Source organism: Arachis hypogaea, chromosome 11, assembly GCF_003086295.3.
Source record: "Arachis hypogaea cultivar Tifrunner chromosome 11, arahy.Tifrunner.gnm2.J5K5, whole genome shotgun sequence".
NCBI lineage: Eukaryota > Viridiplantae > Streptophyta > Magnoliopsida > Fabales > Fabaceae > Arachis > Arachis hypogaea.
The window spans coordinates 97,774,792-97,794,140 of NC_092046.1; positions in this window are offsets into that span (position 1 = coordinate 97,774,792).

A 19,349-nucleotide genomic window follows, 5' to 3' on the forward strand; every position below is an offset into this window, starting at 1 on the left:
ATATTTTTAAAGAGGGATTTTTGAAATCATGGTTCTTAACATGTTTATGCAAGAAATCATGAATTAAAAACATGGAATTTTAAAATTAGAATGAAAAAATATGAAGAAGAATGATTTTTACCTCCTCCCCAATATCCTGGCGTTTGAACGCCCAAACACTGCCTGTTTTGGGCGTTCAACGCCCAAATGCTGCTCTCCTGGGCGTTCAACGCCCAGTTGTTGCCCTTTTCTGGTGTTGAACGCCAGATTGCTATCCTTACTGGCGTTCAGCGCCCACTGGCTGCCTCTTTTGGGCGCTGAACGCCCAAAATGGGCTCTTACTGGCGTTTTCTTGCCAGTGAGCTCTTTTTCTCTGTTTTGTGTGCAGATTCCTTCTGTAACCCTGTGAACTTATGCAATTGATTCTTTACCTTGTTATCAATGAACTCTATATAAACAAATAAAAATAAAAATAAAAATAGGGCAAAATGCTTAGAGGATTGATGCCCCATGGCTGGGTTGCCTCCCAGCAAGCGCTTCTTTATTGTCTTTAGCTGGACCTTGCTGAGCTTTTAGTCTAGCTTCAGCCTTGAGCACTCTTGCTCAATGTTGCCTTCAAGATAGTGCTTGATTCTCTGTCCATTGACAATGAACTTCTTATCAGAATCAATATCCTGAAGCTCCACATAACCATATGGTGATACACTTGTAATCACATATGGTCCCCTCCACCAGGATTTCAGTTTCCCAGGGAATAGCCTAAGCCTAGAGTTGAACAACAGAACCTTTTGTCCTGGTTTAAAGATTCTAGATGACAGCTTTCTGTCATGCCACTTTTTTTATTTCTCTTTATAAAGCTTGGCATTTTCGAAAGCTGTGAATCTGAATTCCTCTAGCTCATTTAGCTGGAGCAATCTTTTTTCTCCTGCTAATTTGGCATCAAAGTTTAGGAATCTGGTTGCCCAGTAGGCTTTATGTTCCAGTTCCATGGGCAGGTGACATGCCTTACCATACACAAGTTGGTATGGAGAGGTCCCTATAGGGGTCTTGAATGCTGTTCTGTAAGCCCACAGAGCATCATCCAAGCTCCGTGCCCAATCCTTTCTACGGGTACTTACTGTCCGTTCTAGGATTCTCTTTAATTCTCTATTAGAGACTTCAGCTTGCCCATTAGTTTGTGGATGATATGGACTAGCCACCTTATGGCGAATTCCATACCGAACCATGGCAGAGTAAAGCTGTTTATTGCAGAAGTGAGTGCCCCCATCACTGATTAGTACTCTAGGGACACCAAACCTGCTAAAGATATGTTTCTGGAGGAACTTCAGCACTGTTTTAGTATCATTGGTGGGCGTGGCAATGGCCTCAACCCATTTTGATACATAGTCAACTGCCACCAGAATATAAGTGTTTGAGTATGATGGTGGGAAAGGTCCCATGAAGTCAATTTCCCATACATCAAACAACTCAATTTCCAAGATTCCTTGTTGAGGCATGGCGTAACCATGAGGCAGATTACCAGCTCTTTGGCAACTGTCACAGTTACGTACAAACTCTCGGGAATCTTTATAGAGTATGGGCCAATAGAAGCCACATTGGAGGACCTTGGTAGCTGTTCGCTCACCTCCGAAATGGCCTCCATATTCAGATCCATGGCAATGCCACAGGATCCTCTGTGCTTCTTCTCTAGGCACACACCTACGGATTATTCCGTCTGCACATCTCTTAAAGAGATAGGGTTTATCCCATAAGTAGTACTTTGCATCAGTAATTAATTTCTTCTTTTGTATCCTGTTGTACTCCTTGGGTATGAACCTTGCAGCTTTATAGTTTGCAATATCGGCAAACCATGGTGTTTCCTGAATGGCAAATAAATGCTCATCCGGAAAAGTCTCAGAGATCTCAAGAGAGGGGGGGGCGTCCCTTCTACTGGCTCTATCCGGGACAGATGATCAGCCACTTGGTTCTCTGTCCCTTTTCTGTCTCTTATTTCTATATCAAACTCTTGCAAAAGCAACACCCATCTGATGAGCCTGGGTTTTGAATCCTGCTTTGTGAGTAGATATTTAAGAGCCGCATGATCAGTATACACAATCACTTTTGATCCTACTAAGTATGATCTGAACTTGTCAATGGCGTAAACCACTGCAAGTAATTCTTTTTCTGTGGTTGTGTAATTTTTCTGGGCATCATTTAGAACGCGACTAGCGTAATAAATGACGTGCAGAAGCTTGTCATGCCTCTGTCCCAACACTGCACCAATGGCATGATCACTGGCATCACACATTAGCTCAAATGGTAATGTCCAGTCTGGTGCAGAAATAACTGGTGCTGTGACCAGCTTAGCTTTCAGCGTTTCAAACGCCTGCAGGCATTCTGTGTCAAACACAAATGGCGTGTCAGCAGCTAGCAGATTGCTTAGAGGTTTTGCGATTTTTGAAAAATCCTTTATAAACCTCCTATAGAATCCTGCATGCCCCAGAAAGCTTCTGATTGCCTTAACATTGGCAGGTGGTGGTAATTTTTCAATTACCTCTATTTTTGCTTGATCCACCTCTATTCCCTTGTTTGAGATTTTATGCCCAAGAACAATCCCTTCAGTCACCATGAAGTGACATTTTTCCCAGTTTAAAACTAGGTTGGACTGTTGGCATCTTTTCAGAACAAGTTTCAGGTGATCAAGACAGGAGCTGAATGAGTCTCCATATACTGAGAAGTCATCCATGAAGACTTCCAGAAATCTTTCCACCATATCAGAGAAAATAGAGAGCATGCATCTCTAGAAGGTTGCAGGTGCATTACACAGCCCAAATGGCATCCTTCTATAAGCAAACACTCTGGATGGACATGTGAATGCTGTTTTCTCTTGATCCTGAGGATCTACTGCAATCTGGTTATAACCTGAGTAGCCGTCCAAAAAGCAGTAATAATTATGACCTGCTAGTCTTTCTAGCATCTGGTCTATGAATGGCAAAGGAAAATGATCCTTTCTGGTGGCTGTATTGAGCCTTCTATAGTCAATACACATGCGCCACCCTGTAACTGTTCTTGTAGGAACCAGTTCATTTTTTTCATTATGAATCACTATCATGCCTCCCTTTTTTGGGACGACTTGGACAGGGCTCACCCAGGGGCTATCAGAAATAGGATAAATAATCCCAGCCTCTAGTAATTTGGTGACATCTTTCTGCACCACTTCCTTCATGGCTGGATTTAGCCGTCTCTGTGGTTGAACCACTGGTTTAGCATTATTCTCCAATAAGATTTTATGCATGCATCTAGCTGGGCTTATGCCCTTAAGGTCACATATGGACCACCCAAGAGCTGTATTGTGTGTCCTTAGCACTTGAATAAATGCTTCCTCTTCCTGTGAATTTAAGGCAGAGCTTATGATCACTGGAAAAGTGTCACCTTCTCCCAGAAATGCATATTTCAAGGATGGTGGTAATGGCTTGAGCTCGGGTTTAGGAGCTTTTTCTTCTTCCAGAAGAAATTTCAGAGGCTCTTTCATGTCCTCTGAATCCTCTAAATCAGGCTGAACATTTTTAAAGATGTTTTCCAACTCTGATTCGAGACACTCAGCCATGTTGATCTCTTCTACCAAAGAGTCAATAAGATCAACTTTCATGCAGTCTTTTGATGTGTCAGGATGCTGCATGGCTTTGACAGCGTTCAACTTAAACTCATCATCATTGACTCTCAGGATTATTTCCCCCTGTTTGACGTCAATGAGGGATCGTCCAGTTGCTAGGAAGGGTCTTCCTAGAATGAGAGTAGCACTCTTGTGCTCCTCCATTTCCAGCACAACAAAGTCAGTGGGAAAGGCGAATGGCCCAACTCTGACAATCATGTCTTCAATCACGCCTGATGGGTATTTAGTGGAGCCATCAGCAAGTTGGAGACATATCCGGGTTGGTTTAACTTCTTCAGTTAAGCCAAGCTTTCCGATAGTGGATGCAGGTATTAGGTTGATGCTTGCCCCAAGATCGCATAAAGCTGTCTTGGTGCATTGACCTTCTAATATGCATGGTATCAGAAAACTCCCAGGGTCTTTAAGCTTTTCAGGAAAGCTTTTCAGAATGACTACACTGCATTCTTCAGTGAGGAGAACTCTTTCTGTTTCTCTCCAATCCTTTTTATGACTCAAGATCTCTTTCATAAACTTGGCATAAGAAGGTATTTGCTCAAGTGCCTCTGCAAATGGAATCTTTATTTCAAGAGTCCTGAGATAATCTGCAAAGCGAGCAAATTGCTTATCCTGCTCCTCTTTCCGGAGTTTTTGAGGATAAGTGATGACAAGTCATCCTAGCCTATTTTAGCTAGTCTTTTTCTTTTGTTTTCATTAGAATTATGCACTTTCTTGAGCTACAAGCAAGCTAATTGAGTAGATTTTCATGTTTCCCTTGATTGAACCAACCATATATGAATTCATGCCATTTCATGAGGTTTTATGCTATATTTGTTGCATATTATGAAAGATTAAATATCTCATGATTTTGAGCATAGCTTTGATGAGTTTGGTTGATTAATGATAGGTGGAGAAAGCTTGGAGAAAGGTTGAAGCAAAGAGGAATGGCTAGGAGTGAAGAGAGGACAATAGAATAAGTGAAATTGAACCAGGAAGCATGAAGTTAGCCCCAACGTTAGCCCCCTAACTTGGAGGCTAACATTGGAACTTGAAATTTCCTCCCTGGCCATCCCACGTTTGCGCCAACGTTAGCCCCCTAACTTGGAGGCTAACGTTGGCACATGAATTACAAAGGGAGAAGGGCCAACGTTAGCCCCAACGTTAGCCCCCTAACTTGGAGGCTAACGTTGGAACTTGAGAAGATCTCCCCTGGGCACCAACGTTTGCGCCAACGTTAGCCCCCTAACTTGGAGGCTAACGTTGGCACATGAATTACAATGGGGAAGGAGCCAACGTTTGCGCCAACGTTAGCCCCCTAACTTGGAGGCTAACGTTGGCGCCACTAGCACAAAGCATTGCCAACGTTAGGGTCAAAGTTAGACCCCTAACGTTGGCACCAACGTCCATACCAGTAAATTATGTTTGCTGCTATGAAAAGTTGGAGCCAAAGTTAGACCCCTAACTTTGGCTCAAACTTTTGGTCCAACTTTGGCTAACTTCAAAACCGGTTCAATTGGTTCACTTTGGTTCTTCTTCAAACTTCAAGAGCAATCAACCAAGGCCTCTTTCAACCCAATTCCACCAAGAACAAAGGCCCAACTCAAGGCTTGAAGATCATTTTGGAAAGTGTATAAATAGGATAGAATTCAAGTTATTCGGAGAGCTTTCTTTTTAGAATTTTCATAATAGTTTTCGGAGAGCTTTTGAACTTGAGTGAACTTTAATTTCTTGTTTTCATTGCTTTCAATTTCATTTTACTTTTGTCTTGGATCTTGGATTGGAGAATTGAAGAAATTCTGTTTCAATCTCAATCCTGGATCTCTCTGTTTATTTACTGCTTAATTGAATTTCCGTTTCTGTTACTTACTTCTCATCTAATTCCTTTGTAATTTACAATTCCCTTGCAATTGTTCTTGTTGGATCTAGGAAGGCATTGAGATCTAGACTTGGTTTTCTAGTCCTTGGGCCCTGAGATCTGAATTTATCATTTCAATTCTCTATTTACTGCTTCTTATGTTCATTTACTTTTCTGCTTCACATCCGGTTCAATCCCAATTCCCTTTCCCTCTTCTGTTTGATGCAATTTAGTTTTTCCTTGTTTAATTTCTGCAAATCCACATCCCAATCCCCTTTACATTTCAAGCAATTTACATTCCTTGCACTTTAAGATTCCGCAATTTACATTTCTTGCACTTTAAGTTTCTGCCATTTACTTTCTTGTCCTTTAAGTTTCAGCAATTTATTTCTTGTTTTCTTTACTTCAATGCAATTTAATTCTGCAAGTCACAAAACCATCAACCAAATCTTGATTCGCTTGACTAAATCAACCACTAAACTAAAATTGCTCAATCCTTCAATCCCTGTGGGATCGACCTCACTCCTGTGAGTTTTTATTACTTGATACGACCCGGTACACTTGCCGGTTGGATTTGTATGTTTTGGGAGAGATTTATTTTTCCTCCAAAATATCTCATCAATAAGGTATCTTAGCTTTATATTCCTCAACCTTAGTTGCTGTAGGTTTATTGCCTACAGAAGTGGTTGAAGAAGCCTTTTTAGAGGGGTTGTCATCAGCACTTGTGTGTGTCTGATCCCTCACTGGCAATTGAGTGCCAGAGTCAGAACTGTGCCCATTTTGGGCGTTCAGCACCAGATCTTGCCCATTTTGGGCGTTCAGCGCCAGATCCTTGCTTGTTTCTGGCGTTGAACGCCAGTCTTTGCTTGTTACTGGCGTTGAACGCCAGTCTTGGACATGGTCTGGGCGTTCAGCGCCAGCCTTCCACCTGATTGCTGGCGCTTTAACGCCAGAATTACTTTTCCCTGGGCTCTTACTGTCCTTAGGTGAATTTTGGGTGGTTTGCTCATTCCTTAACTCTTTGCTGCCTTGAGGTGGGGTATTTAATGTTTTCCCACTTCTTAATTGAACTGCTTGGCATTCTTCTGTTATTTGTCTTGACAGCTGCTGCTTTGTTTGCTTCAATTGTTCTTCCATGTTTATATTAGCCATCCTTGTCTCTTGTAGTTTATCCTTGAATTCAGCTAACTGCTTTGTTAGAAAGTCCAATTGCTGATTGAATTCAGCAGCTTGTTGTATAGGGCTGAATTCAGCAGTTACTGTTTTAACCTTTTCTTTCATGGAAGGGTCACTGCTTAGGTACAGATGCTGATTCCTGGCAACTGTATCAATGAGCTCTTGAGCCTCTTCAATTGTCTTTCTCATGTGAATAGATCCACCAGCTGAGTAATCTAAAGACATCTGAGCTCCCTCTACAAGCCCATAATAGAAGATGTCTAACTGAACCCACTCTGAAAACATTTCAGAGGGGCATTTTTGTAGCATCTCTCTGTATCTCTCCCAGGCATCATAAAGAGATTCCTTATCTCCTTGTTTAAAGCCTTGGATGTCCAGCCTTAGCTGTGTCATCCGTTTTGGGGGAAATTATTGATTCAGGAATTTTTTTTATCAGCTGTTTCCATGTCCTTATGCTGGCCTTAGGTTGGTTATTTAACCACCTCTTAGCCTGATCTTTTACAGAAAATAGAAACAGTAATAATCTGTAGACATCCTGATCTATTTCCTTATCATGTACTGTGTCAGCAATTTGTAAAAATTGTGCCAGAAACTCTGTAGGTTCTTCCTGTGGAAGACCGGAATACTGGCAACTTTGCTGCACCATGATAATGAGCTGAGGATTCAACTCAAAGCTACTGGCTCCAATGGAGGGTATGCAGATACTACTCCCATATGAAGCAGTAGAGGGGTTAGCATATGACCCCAGAGTCCTCCTGGACTGTTCATTTCCACTTAGATCCATGATGGAGAAAGGGAGATGATGTAAAATAAAAAATTTATTTTTATTTATTTATTTATTTCAAAAATGAAATAAATTAAAATAAAATAAATAAAAATAAGTGAAGATTTTCGAAAAAATGAGGGAAGAGAATGTGGTCAGGAAGTTTTGAAAAAGATATGATTTGGAAAAGATTTTAAATTTTTTTTTTTAAAAAATCTGAATTTTGGAAATGAATTTCGAAAATTTGTTTTAGAAATAGAGAGAAAAGATATTTTTTTTTGAATTTAGAGAGGAAAGAGAAAAACAATAAAATAGCACAAGATTTAAAATATTTTTAGATCTAATGCTCCTTGTTTTCAAAAATTTTGGAGGGAAAACACCAAGGAACACCAAACTTAAAATTTTTAGGATCAAGACACAAGGAAAACTCAAGAACACTTTGAAGACTCACAAGAACACAAGAACATGAAGAAAGAACACCAAACTTAAAATTTTTAGAAAACCAAACTAAAATTTTTGAAAAACAAAGAAAAATCAACAAGAAAACACCAAACTTAGAGTTTGGCACAAGATTTATTTAAGGAGAAATTATTTGTGAAAAAGATTTTTAATAAAACTGGTGCCCAATCATCAAGAACATAAACCAACACTCTAGCCAATTGGGCAATAAATGTAACACTTGTTTTGAAGAAGGATATTTTTAACCAAGAACAATAATAAGAGACTCTAAACCAAAAAGAAAAATTTTCCAAATCTAAGCAACAAAATAAACCGTCAGTTGTTCAAACACGAACAATCCCCGGCAACGGCGCCAAAAACTTGGTGCACGAATTGTGAATCACACTTTTCACAACTCGTACCACTAACCAGCAAGTGCACTGGGTCGTCCAAGTAATACCTTACGTGAGTAAGGGTCGAATCCCACGGAAATTGTTGGTTTGAAGCAATCTATGGTTATCTTGCAATTCTTAGTCAGGAAGTCAATTATATTTATCAGTTGTATTGCGAACAAACAAGAGAGCATGGATTAAAGGTTACTTGTTATGCAGTAATGAAGAATATGTTGGAGTTTTGGAGATGCTTTGTCTTCAGAATCTCTTCTTTCCTCTGTCTTCTGATTCACGCACGCACGTCCTCCTATGGCAAGCTGTGTGTAGGTGGATCACCGTTGTCAATGGCTACCATCCATCTTTCCAGTGAAAAGGGTCCAAGTGCGTTGTCACCGCACGGCTAATCATCTGCAGGTTCTCAGTCGTACCGGAATAGGATTTACTATCCTTTTGCGTTTGTCACTACGCCCAGTACTCGCGAGTTTGAAGTTCGTCACAGCCATCCAATCCCAGAATCCTACTCGGAATACCACAGACAAGGTTTAGACTTTACGGATTCTCATGAATGCCGCCATCAATCTAGCTTATACCACGGAGATTCTGATTAAGGAATCTAAGAGATATTCATTCAATCTGATGTAGAACGGAGGTGACTGTCAGACACACGTTCATGGATTGTGGAAGGTGATGAGTGATGACAAGTCATCTTAGCCTAGTTTCACTAGCCTTTTTCTTTAATTTTAGTAGGTTTTATGCACTTTCTTGCATTCTAAGTAAGTAATTTGGAGTGAAAATGCATGACTTCTCTAAATTAAATGACCACCATTTAATTGATGTAAAATCATGAGGTTTAAGCTAAATTTAATTGATAATTAATTGATTTATAAACCTTGTGAATTTTGTGATACTTTGATTGGTTATTTTGATTGCTTGTAGGTGAAGAAAGAAGAAAAGAAGAAAAACGTGGCATAAGAAATATGCCCAAAGAAGCAAGAAGCGTGTCCAAAGGAAAGAGAAAGCGTGGCAAAGGGAAGGAAAAGTATGACCACATTGAGGAAGAAAGGGAAGCTAAGTTAAGAAAGCAAACTGAGCTTCATAAGGAATGGAAGGAGAAGGAAGCTACAAAGCTAAGTTAAAATAGTTAACTGAGCACCAAAGAAAGCAAGGAAATGGTGCAAAGCTAAGTTAACTAAGTTAACTTTATCGGGACTTCTCCATATTAATTCAAGAAGAAAATTTCAAGGGGTGAAGCCAACAAGATTCGAACCAAGGACCAAGGAGAAGCAAGGAACTCACCTTGCAAGGAAATTCAAGATGAAATGGCCAAAATGCATCCTCCATGGTTTGAACTTGGAACCACACGCTACTCTTGCAAGGGAATTTGAGAATAAATAGCTAGAATGCTTCCTCCAGGACTTGAACTTGGGTATTCTTTGAAACATAAGGAAGGAGTACCATCAAGCTTGAAAGGAAAATCAAGGAGAAATAGCTTAAATGCTTCCCCCAAGTTTCGAACTTGGGAACTCTTGGAAACACAAGGGAGGAACACCCACTCAACCAAGGAAATTAGCTCCAAGGCTTCCTCTACCAAGTGTTGAACCTGGGACCTTGAAGTCTCATGCAAAGGCGCTACAAGGAAAGCTAAGTTGGAAATTCCAACTGAGCATTGCCTCTCCCCCAAGCCTCCACACTTTGGCGCACACTCCTAGCACACCAAAGCATCATGACACGGCCCAGCAACACATTTTGGCGCACCAAGAAGGAAGCCTTGCACATCATGACACGGTCTAGAGCTAAGTTGGATTTTCCAACTTAGCTCTAATACAACTGACACCCAAACAAGGCTGGGCACACCAATTTGACACGGATGGAGCATGCTTGAAAGCTAAGTTGGATTTTCCAACTGAGCTTTCCCATGGAGGTGCACTTTGGGCTACAAATTGGATTAAAAATCCAATTTAATTCATTTCTTCACCAAATCAAAAGCCCATCCAAATTCCAAAATCCAAGAATAGAAAGTGTATAAATAGGAGTTAGTTTGATGTAATTAGGACCTTTTGACACTTTTAGATTTTACTTTGAATTTTCTTTTAATTGTCATTTTCATTTTTGAGCTCTTTACTTTGAATTTAGATTTCTGAGAACTTGGAAGGAGAATTGCTCTCTCTTCTTCTTGGTTCTTGCTTGAGCACTCTTTTATTTTTCTTGCTTTGGATCTTGGGTGAAGAATTGAAGAACTTCTGTTTCAATCTCACCTTGAGATCTCTTGTTTACTTTCTCTGCATAATTGAATTTCACTTTCTGTTTATTGCTTCATCTTCTCTTCAATTCTGCAATTTACTCTTCTTCACTTCTTTTGCAATTATTCTTGTTGGATCAAGGAAGGATTTGAGATCTAGACTTGTTATCTAGTCTCTTCCACCCTGAGATCTTCAACCTCTTTTACTTTGCTGCAAATTAAGCACCGCTTTCTCTGTTTTTAAATTCTCAAAGCATTTTACTCTTCTGTTTAAGATCTACTTCACTGCAATTCAATTTTCTCTTTTATTGTTTGATGCAATTTACTTGTTCTTGTTTAATTTCTGCAATCCCAACTCCCAATCCCTTTTACAATTCAAGCAATTTACGTTTCTTGCACTTTAAGCTTCAGCCATTTACATTACTTGCAATTTAAGTTTCTGCAATTTAATTTACTTGCACTTTAAGATTCAGCTCTTTTATTTTCCTGCTCTTTAGTTTACTGCAAATTTCCCCTTCCCCTTTACTTTCCATGCAATTTAGCTTCTGCAAATCACAATTCACCCAACCAATTCTTGATTCGCTTGACTAAATCAACCACTAAACTAAAATTGCTCAATCCTTCAATCCCTGTGGGATCGACCTCACTCATGTGAGTTATTATTACTTGATGCGACCCGGTACACTTGCCGGTGAGTTTTGTGTTGGATCGTTTTCCACACATCAATGAGTGTCACTGATCATCACCTTCTCAATAGTTAGGCGCGAATGGATATCTTAGGTAGGAACACGCATGTTTGAATTGAAAACAGAAATACTTGCATTAATTCATCGAGACACAGCAGAGCTCCTCACCCCCAACAATGGAGTTTAGAGACTCATGCCGTCATAGAGTACAAAGTTTCGATCTAAAATGTCATGAGATACAAAATAATTCTCTAAAAGTTGTTTAAATACTAAACTAGTAGCCTAGGTTTTCAAAAAGTGAGTAGACTATGACAGATGGTGCAGAGATCCACTTCTGGGGCCCACTTGGTGTGTGCTGGGGCTGAGACTTAAATATTTCACGTGCATAAGGCTGTTTTAGGCGTTCAACGCCAGGTTTGGATCCATTTCTGCCGTTGAACTCCAACTTTTAATCCTTTTCTGGCGCTGGACGCCAGAATTAGGCAGAGAACTGGCGTTGAACGCCAGTTTACGTCATCTATCCTTGAGCAAAATATGGACTATTATATATTGCTGGAAAGCACTAGATGTCTACTTTCCAACGCAATTGGAAGCGCGCCATTTCGAGTTTTGTAGCGCCAGAAAATCCACTTTGAGTGCAGGGAGGTCAGAATCCAATAGCATCAGCAGTCCTTTTTCAACCTGAATCAGATTTTTGCTCAGCTCCCTCAATTTCAGCCAGAAAAATACCTAAAATTACAGAAAAATACACAACTCATAGTAAAGTCTAGAAATATGAATTTTTCCTAAAAACTAATGGAAATAAACTAGAAACTAACTAGAATATCCTAAAAACTATATGAAATTACCCCCAAAAAGCGTATAAAATATCCGTTCATCACCGTCCTCTCAGTGAAAATGTTCAAAATGCGCTGTCACTACACGGCTAATCAGCTGTTGGTTCTCGATCATGTTGGAATAGGATCCATTAATCCTTTTGTGTTTGTCACTATGCCTAACACTCGCGAGTTTGAAGCTCGTCACAGCCATCCTTTCCCAAATCCTACTCGGAATACCACAGACAAGGTTTAGACTTTCCGGATCTCAAGAATGACTGCCAATGATTATAGCCTATACCACGAAGGTTCTAATCTTAGATTAGAATCCCAAGAGATACACATTCAAGCTTGTTTGCACGTAGAACAGAAGTGGTTGTCAGGCACGCGTTCATAGGTGAGAATGGTGATGAGTGACACGGATCATCACATTCATGATGTTGAAGAACGAATGGATATCTTAGAGTAGAAATAGGCTTGAGTTGAAGAGAAAAAAAATAGTACTTTGCATTAATTCATGAGGAACAGCAGAGCTCCACACCTTAATCTATGGTGTGTAGAAACTACACCGTTGAAAATACATAAGAACAAAAGGTCTAGGCATGGCCGAATGACCAGCCTCCCAAAGCGTGAACATACAAGTTCCAAGATGAAAAGCATGTAAAATTCTCTCAAATACATAGCAAAAGGTCCTATTTGTAAAAAACTAGTAACCTACGGTTTACAGAAATGAGTAAACGATGCAGAATCCACTTCCGGGCCCACTTGGTGTGTGCATGGGCTGAGTATTGAAGCTTTCATGTGTAGAGGCTTTTCTTAGAGTTAAACACCAGCTTTTGTGCCAGTTTGGGTGTTTAACTCCAGCTTTTATCCCAGTTCTGGCGTTTTGACGCTAGAATTTCTATGCTGATGTTGAACGCCAGTTTGGGCAATCAAATTTTCGGCAAAGTATGAACTATTATATATTTCCGGAAAGCCCAGGATGTCTAATTTCCAATGCAATTGAGAGTGTGCCAATTGGGCTTTTGTAGCTCCAGAAAATTCACTTCAAGTGCAGGGAGGTCAGAATGCAACAACATCTGCAGTCCTTTTCAGCCTCTGAATCACATTTTTGCTCAGGTCCCTCAATTTCAGCCAGCAAATACCTGAAATCACATAAAAACACACAAAGTCATAGTAAAGTCTAGAAATGTGATTTTTATTTAAAAACTAATAAAAACATAATAAAAACTAACTAAAATATACTAAAAACATACTAAAAACAATGCCAAAAAGCGTATAAATTATCCGCTCATCACAACACCAAACTTAAATTATTGCTTGTCCCCAAGCAACTGAAAATCAAATAGGATAAAAGGAATAGAATATACAATGAATTCCGAAAACATCTATGAAGATCAGTCTTAATTAGATGAGCGGGGCTTTTAGCTTTTCGCTTCTGAACAGTTTTGGCATCTCACTTTATCCTTTTGAAATTCAGAATGATTGGCATCTATAGGAACTCAGAATTTAGATAGTGTTATTGATTCTCCTAGTTCAGTATGTTGATTCTTGAACACAGCTACTTTATGAGTCTTGGCCGTGGCCCTAAGCACTTGGTTTTCCAGTATTACCACCGGATACATAAATGCCACAGACACATAACTGGGTGACCTTTTCAGATTGTGACTCAGCTTTGCTAGAGTTTCCAATTAGAGGTGTCCAGGGTTCTTAAGCACACTCTTTTTTCTTTGGACCACGACTTTAACCGCTCAGTCTCAAGTTTTCACTTGACACCTTCACACCACAAGCACATGGTTAGGGACAGCTTGGTTCAGCCGCTTAGGCCAGGATTTTATTCCTGTGGGCCCTCCTATCCACTGATGCTCAAAGCCTTGGATCCTTTTTATTTTACCCTTGCCTTTTGGTTTAAAGGGCTATTGGCTTTTTCTGCTTGGTTTTTCTTTTATTAATTTTTTTTTATTTTTTGCCTCTTTTTATTCGCATATATTTTTTCTGCAAGCTTTTCACTGCTTTTTCTTGCTTCAAGAATCAATTTTTTATAATTTTTTAGATTATCAATAATATTTCTCCTTTTTCATCATTCTTTCAAGAGCCAACAATTTTAACATTCATGAACAACAAATTCAAAAATATGCACTGTTCAAGCATTCATTCAAAAAAACAAAAAGTATTGCCACCACATCAAAATAATTAATCTGTTTTAAAATTTGAAATTCATGTACTTCTTTTTCTTTTTGCAATTAAAAATATTTTTCATTAAAAAAGGTGATGGATTCATATTCATCGCTTTAAGGCATAGACACTTAGACACTAGTGATCATGCAATAAAGACACAAACATAGATAAACATAAAGAATAAAAATTCGAAAAACAGAAAATAAAGAACAAGGAGATTAAAGAACGGGTCCACCTTAGTGATGGCGGCTAGTTCTTCCTCTTGAAGATCTTATGGAGTGCTTGAGCTCCTCAATGTCTCTTCCTTGCCTTTGTTGCTCCTCTCTCATGACTCTTTGATCTTCTCTAATTTCATGAAGGAGGATAGAATGCTCTTGGTGCTCCACCTTAGTTGTCCCATATTGGAATTTAATTCTCCTAGGGAGGTGTTAATTTGCTCCCAATAATTTTGTGGAGGCAAATGCATCCCTTGAGGTATCTCAGGAATTTCATGATGAGGAATTTCCTCATGCTCTTGTCCATGAGTGGGATCTCTTGTTTGCTCCATCCTTTTCTTAGTGATGGCTGATGAGTTATTTTGGAGGAAAAATAAATTTCTCCCAAAACACATAAATCTAACCGGCAAGTGTACCGGGTCGTATCAAGTAATAAAAACTCACGGGAGTGAGGTCGATCCCACAGGGATTGAAGGATTGAGCAATTTTAGCTTAGTGGTTGATTTAGTCAAGCGAATCAAGATTTGGTTGATGGTTTTGTGACTTGCAGAATTAAATTGCATTGAAGTAAAGAAAACAAGAAATAAATTGCTGAAACTTAAAGAACAAGAAAGTAAATGGCAGAAATTTAAAGTGCAAGAAATGTAAATTGCGGAATCTTAAAGTGCAAGGAATGTAAATTTCTTGAAATGTAAAGGGGATTGGGATGTGGATTTGTAGAAATTAAACAAGGAAAAGCTAAATTGCATCAAACAGAAGAGTAAAAGGGAATTGGGATTGAACCGGATATGAAGCAGAAAAGTAAATGAACAGAAAAAGCAGTAAACAGGGAATTGAAATGGGAAATTTAGATCTCAGGACCCAGAGACTAGAAAACCAAGTCTAGATCTCAATGCCTTCCTAGATCCAACAAGAACAATTGCAAGGGAATTGTAAATTGCAAAGAAAAGAGATGAGGAGCAATTAACCGGAAATGAAATTCAATTAACAGTAAAGAAACAGAGAGATCCAAGATTGAGATTGAAACAGAATTTCTTCAATTCTCCAATCCAAGATCCAAGACAAATGTAAAGATGAAATTGAAATCAATGGAAACAAAGAAATTAAAGTTCAAAAGCTCTCCGAAAACTATTATGAAAATTCCAAAAGGAAAGCTCTCCGAATAACTTGAATTCTATCCTATTTATACACTTTCTTCAAATGATCTTCAAGCCTTGAGTTGGGCCTTTGCTCTTGGTGGAATTGGGTTGAAAGAGGCCTTGGTTGATTGCTCTTGAAGTTTGAAGAAGAACCAAAGTGAACCAATTGAACCGGGTTTGAGGTTAGCAAAAGTTGGACCAAAAGTTTGAGCCAAAGTTAGAGGTCTAACTTTGGCTCCAACTTTTCATAGCAGACAACACATTTTTCTGGTATGGACGTTGGTGCCAATGTTAGGGGTCTAACTTTGACCCTAACGTTGGCCTTGTCTTGTATGCTAGTGGCGCCAACGTTAGCCTCCAAGTTAGGGGGCTAACGTTGGCGCAAACGTTGGCCCCTCTCCCTTATGTCTTCATGTGCCAACGTTAGCCTCCAAGTTAGGGGGCTAACGTTGGCGCAAACGTTGGCCCTTCTCCCTTATGTTTTCATGTGCCAACGTTAGCCTCCAAGTTAGGGGGCTAACGTTGGCGCAAACGTTGGATGGCCAGGGAGGAATTCATATGCCAACGTTAGCCTCCAAGTTAGGGGGCTAACGTTGGCACAAACGTGGGATGGCCAGGGAGGAAATTTCAAGTTCCAACGTTAGCCTCCAAGTTAGGGGGCTAACGTTGGGGCTAACTTCTTGCTTCCTGGTTCAATTTCACTTATTCCATTGTCCTCTCTTCACTCCTAGCCATTCCTCTTTGCTTCAACCTTTCTCCAAGCTTTCTTCACCTATCATTAATCAACCAAACTCATCAAAGCTATGCTCAAAATCATGAGATATTCATTCTTTCATAATATGCAACAAATATAGCATAAAACCTCATGAAATGGCATGAATTCATATATGGTTGGTTCAATCAAGGGAAACATGAAAATCTACTCAATTAGCTTGCTTGTAGCTCAAGAAAGTGCATAATTCTAATGAAAACAAAAGAAAAAGACTAGTTAAAATAGGCTAGGATGACTTGTCATCACAACACCAAACTTAAAGCTTGCTTGTCCCCAAGCAAGAAATGAATTATTGAGAAGAAAGAATGAAATGGAAGAGGAAGTTCATGCTAGCAGAGTATTATTGATAGTTCATGGGGTTTTGTGTGGATATGCAAATACTCACTTCTTATTGACTCCTAGGCCTAGAAAGTCTCCTTCAAGCTTCAAGTGACATACTCCTATGACTTCTCATTATTCCTTTATCCTTGGCTATTACTTTGTTCATAAGCTTTATTTGAGTGTCATGTGTAGCAAGTTCATTTTCTTTTCTTTATACTTGACACATTATTCACCATAGACACTTGGCTCACATTCCTTCTTAAAACATTGATGCCCAGCACCTCTTTGGGCTACTAAATGCCTTGTAGTTAGGTTGCTCTTGATAGTGGACTTTCAGCTGATGATCCCGGATTAGTTAATCCAAGTCACCAAGTTTTGAGGCACTCCAAAGAGCTTAATAGTCCAAGCAGATCCTAATACAAAGACACCACAGGCATATATTCTAAGGTTCAAGCTATTGGTGTCCAGCTTTGTTTCTTTTTGTTTTTCTTTTGTTTTGCCACTTTTTGGCTATCTTTTCTTCTTTCCTTCTTTTTGTTTTTCTTTCTAACCAAGGAATTTAATTCAATTGAGATTTATAGACAGTGGGTCACTCTTTACTTAGAAGGAGATATCCTAGCTCTTTATTCACTAAAAGTGAGCTATTATACAATCACACACATACCACCACTTACTTTTATTCCACTTCTATCTAACAGAAACCATTTCACTTCACATTCAAACTGTTCTTTTATTGAATTTAAAGATGCAGGGGACAACACATGCTTCTTGTCAAGTGAAAATAAACACACAAGCACACACATAAACTAGCCTACTTATTTTAAAAGAAACCAACATAATGCAAAGACTTTTAAGAAGAACTACTTAGAAATGCAGAGACAACTTAGAACAGATAGAATGCATGCTTTTTCTTTGTAGTGATGAACAAGGAGCAAGTCCACCTTTCATTTGTCATGCCTTTTCTTTCTCCTTTCATACACTTGGCTTCTAGTGTTCCCACCATCCTTGTTTGGTGCCTGTTGATCTTGCCAAAAGCCAGCCTTATTCATAGCCTCATCCACTCTATCTTCGAGTCTCATAGCTCTGCTCACTTCTACCTCACTTCTCATTTTGAAGAATTCATCAAAAGTTGGGAATGCCGGATCCATGTTATGCAAATGTTCTCCAATATAGTTCAGTTTGATTTGGCTATTGATGTTGTAATCGGCTTGTACTTCATACCTTGCTTCTTGGAGTGTTGTGAACTCCTTGAAAGCCTTCAAACTTTCAGCTTGCATTTGTTCCAACTTCCCAAAAGATTCATGAGATTGAAAGGCATGTTCTTCTTGCATCGCAAGAAATCTTGACTCGAATTCATTTTGTTTGTTTATTATTCTTAGCTCTCTTTCTTCTTGTGCTTGTTGGTTTTGCATGTACAGAGAATGGTATTCCTCTTGCCTCTCCTGGATTCTCGTGTACTGTTGAGACAATCTCCCTATTGCTTCTTGCATTTGAGTCATATCCATATTGCCATGTGGGAAAAAGTGTGGCTGCTCCTCCTCCTCTTGTGGCTCTTCTTCTATGTGTGGCTCATCTTCTTCCATTGGCTCTTCTCTTTCCCTTCCTCCATGTGGTCTTCGGCCTTGATGTGCTTCAAGGGGCATCATCATTCGTTCAATGGTTATGGGCATGCCTTGGCTTAACCACATTGGATTCTCCTCTTCCAATGGAACTTTAGCCTTTGCACACAACCTCCAAATGGTGCTCGGATAGTACAACCAAGATCCGGCCAAATTCTTTTCAGCTATCTTTTGAATGTCTCTTGCAAGGATTTCATGAACTCTTATCTCTCCACCCACCATGATACAATGCAGCATTAAGGCTCTCTCCCTGTTAACTTCTGAGGTGTTCACTATCCCCAGAATTGACCTTTTCATCAACTTATACCATCCTTTTGCTTCCGGAGTGAGGTTACATCTCTTCAGGAACTTGTATCTGTTCTTGTTATCTCCTTCCCATTCTGAGTTCTCAAAACAAATGTCTCTTGCAATCTCCTCATAATCCTGCTCCTCATTCAATCTTTGTTGGTATCCCGGTTCATCAAAGCGGACTGATTTTAGTTTCAAGACTTTCTTGATTGCATCCGGGCTAAAGTCTACTTCCACCCCACGCACATAGCTCTTGTACGTTGGGGGTTCACGCATGTCAATCCTTGGGACATTTGCATAGAACTCTCTTATGATATTGGTATTAATTCGGGTGGCTGGTGATGTAAGTTCCTCCCATCTCCTCTTCCGGATTTTGTTCTTTATTTCTTGACATCCATCCTCCGGCAACATGAATGGAATTTCAGGATAGATTCTTTTCTCGTTCATCCATTGAATTTGCATTTGATGAGACCAAGACTTGAACCTCCGTTGGTCATATTCATGTGTTTCTTCCTCCACTATTGGATCTTTTCCTTTTTGTCGTTTGGTTCTTGAGGAGGATGCCATGATCACTTTGTTGGTTGAGAGGGAATGTGAAGAATGTTGGAGAGTTTGATGTGTGTTTGGAGGAAAAAGAGATTAGGTCCAGACTTGCTATGACAAGAAGTTATGAAGAGAAGTTTAAGTGGTTGGAGTTTAAAGTAGAAGAAAGGTTGCACAAGGCTTGTTATGTTGAGGAGTGATTCGGTCATGTGCATGGCTTGAAGGTGGTATGCTTTTAAATGAGCAATGAAGGGCTAGGATGCAATTAGACACTATGGAGATCAAAGGTATGCATGTAAGGAT